Source organism: Myotis brandtii, unplaced genomic scaffold (assembly GCF_000412655.1).
Source record: "Myotis brandtii unplaced genomic scaffold, ASM41265v1 scaffold63, whole genome shotgun sequence".
Lineage (NCBI taxonomy): Eukaryota > Metazoa > Chordata > Mammalia > Chiroptera > Vespertilionidae > Myotis > Myotis brandtii.
In genome coordinates, this window is record NW_005370411.1 from 1,328,619 (window position 1) to 1,331,562 (window position 2,944).

Here is a 2,944-nt window from a genome sequence, read left to right on the forward strand (position 1 = left end):
CAGTGCGTCCAGCGGAAAAAAAAGGGCGCCGCCCGCACAGCCCGCTCCGGGCGCTGATATCCCGCAAAGACCAGGACGAAGATCGGTGCAGCTACCGCAGGCGCCACACGCTTCCCAACAGGCTGTGTGCGCCTACAACTCCCATCACGCCCCACGGGACGGCACTCCCGCCTTCCTAACACTCCGCGGGCGGCGTTTCCGCGAGCTCTTCCAGACGCCGAGCGGGAGGACGGCGCAGGCTCGCTGTGACCGCGGAGGAAGCGTGGCTGCGGGACCGGAAGAGCCTCCGGTTGCCAGGGGAACGCCACGCGCCCAGCTTCTGCCCACTGACTGAGGCTCGGGCGCAGTGGGCGGCTATTCGTTCTCCAACTTGTGGAGGCGGCTTTGCCCGGGACCTGAGAGCCTTCCGTGGAGGCCGAGAGGGGGAAGGCGGAGGGCCGCCCGCGGCAGATTCCTGTCCCCGGGAGGGACGAGCGAGGTCTCCCTCCCCGTCCCTCACCAGCTCCCGGGCCCGCAGGTATTTCCCCGCCGACAATTTTCGTGGCCAGCGGCGCCCATCACCTTGCCCTCGCCCGCCCCCGGCTGCATCAGGGTGGCTCTGCCCCCCGTTTTTCACTCTGTGGTTATTTTCCCGTGTGAGAGGCGGGGAGGGGGAAGGGCACTTCTGCGGTGGGTACTTGGGGACCCCAGAAAACTCATTCCACTAGTTTGGGCACGTTTGTGTGCTGTTTAGTGGTGGTGCTTGTTTTCGTACTGTCCAGTTGGGTGTTTTTATGTGGTGTGTGGGAAGTATAACTGAATTTTCATAATCAAGAACTGAGAGACGAGTAAAAACGTCTATTTGAGATAGAGTGTGCTGTCATTCACGCTAGAAACATTTTTTAAGGGTTATAAAGTACAACTCATAGTCTTTTCTTTGCCTGACCACTGTCTCTGCAACTTATCTTCTAAGTTCTTAACTGTGAATAAAATCCTAATTCTTTAGGACTTCTTTGGCAACAAGTAGTCCTTTAGAAAGCAGTTTCTCGGATAACAGCCAAAAGAATTTGATTAGCTGGTGTGTAGCGGGAGGAAAACAGTGAGATACAAAACTGTAGATTGGAGCCAAGTTGCGAACAACCTTAAAAGCTGTGCATCATAGTTTGGAATTTATTCTGAAAGCCAGTAGTTCTCAGTAGTGACTATACATCAGAAACACTGGGTGGCTTTTTAAAATGCGGATGTCTGATCCCATCTTCAGAAATACTAATCCAATAGCGTGCAGAAAACTTTCATTGTATTTCTCACTGTACAGTTAGGGCATGATAAATAAATGTCGAGTAGTTTGAATTGTCTTTTCCCCCCTCCTTTCATGCACACAAGAGTCACCTTACAGAAATACATAATTACTAAGAAATAGAAGCATATGATGTGTTTATAAAGCAACTTCAATAAATGCAATTACACCTTTTAGAACAACTGACTGCTCTTTTAAATTGTATGTCACAAGCATTGGGGCCTTTGATAATCCGTGAAAAGCGGATGGAAAATCACAATCCAAGTTTCTATGAAAAATGAATATTCAATATCAGGCTTTTGACTATTGATGCTTTATAGTCGATGCCCAGAGGGGGATCATGTGAGAAGTCATCATGTTTTTTAAAATCGGTTCAAAATTGTATGGAAAACTATATATGTATGTCTTTATATCCGTATTTTACTACAGTAAACAGCAAAGTGAATTATGGCAAATTTACTTTGAATTAAAATTGTGTGAATTGTTTTATGATATCAAAGGGCTAGCTTAAAGTAGATCCTACAAATGCTTATCCTTAAGCTGAGATAAAAAGGAATAGATTGAAAGAAATTTAAATCTCCAACACAAGGAGAAAAATTGATTCAGGTGGGACAAATGGAGTACCTGCCATCAACCCCATTCCTTGGGGAAGGCAACTGGGGCTCTTCTATCAGCCCCATGCTTGGATGGGTCACTGCACCTTTTTTTCCTACACGTTACTAGAATTCCATTTTGAAACTTCTGTCTGTAATGATCTCCCAAGGGTCCTAAGCAAAATTGATGCTGCAGCCTCCTTTCAAGTGCAGTTGTCTTGGAAGCCTCTTACGATTTAAGTTGCTGGAGCCTCACATCCTTCAAAGTCTGACCTCGTCTGGGATAAAAAGTACTGAAGGAGCTGTAAGATGACAGGCTTCTGGAACCTTAGATGGAAGTGAGAATAAATCAAATAAATGAGGTTAATATTTTGAGAACTTTAAAAATCAGGGTTCAGAGAGTAATAGGAAATATTTGAAACATCAGTGTATTATAGTTACTGCTATAGCAGTCCCTATAGCAGTTAAGGGCTGACGGGAATATATTTCTTCTCCCACCCACATAGTAATGTTTGGGTAGGCGATGGACCTGAAGGGAACCCCTTTGGGAAGTTTCATTTGGAAACCTGACATCTAAATTTGACAGTACCTTAGAAGGATATGAACAGGTGACCACATAGTGAGCAATATGTTATCAGCTATTTTATTTGACTTCAAAATACTTCTGTTTGGATTTCTAATGGAGATTTATTTAAGGTTTGCATTGGAAGGATTTTTTCCCGCAAAGAATCCTATCTAATAAAAAAGAAACATGGTAATTAGCCGTACCTCCGCTACCCTTCCCATTGGCTAATCAGCATATCCTTATGCAAATTAACTGCCAGCCAAGATGGCGGCCGCCAGCCAGGCAGCTGACGCGAACAGGGAGGCTTGCTTGCTCCAGTGACGGAGGAAGCCAGGTTCCCCGCCTGCTGCTGCCGGCCTCTGAGCTTGCAGTTTGAAACATTGTTACAAATATAGAAGCTAAATAAAACCCCAGAAACCTGCTTTAGTCAGCCGGGCTTCAGCCAGCAGGATCGCAACATTGTTTCAAATACAGAAGGTAAACAAAGGCCAGAAACCTGCTTTCAGCAGC

The 2,944-nt window shown here is 46.0% G+C and overlaps 1 protein-coding gene across 3 annotated transcripts in view; it reads left to right on the forward strand.

The window, feature by feature from the left end:
- The first annotated feature begins 209 nt into the window (after window positions 1-209).
- The window catches only part of ARL6 (ADP-ribosylation factor-like 6), a 47,345-nt gene continuing 44,610 nt past the window's right edge, over window positions 210-2,944 (forward strand). For 2 of the 3 annotated variants that reach the window (XM_005880172.2, XM_014528321.1), the window contains exon 1: window positions 211-517. The gene's annotated coding sequence lies outside the window, so the exon portion shown is untranslated. Of the gene's footprint in view, window positions 518-2,944 lie in introns of all 3 variants that reach the window. The other variant, XM_005880171.2, reaches the window with a different exon arrangement.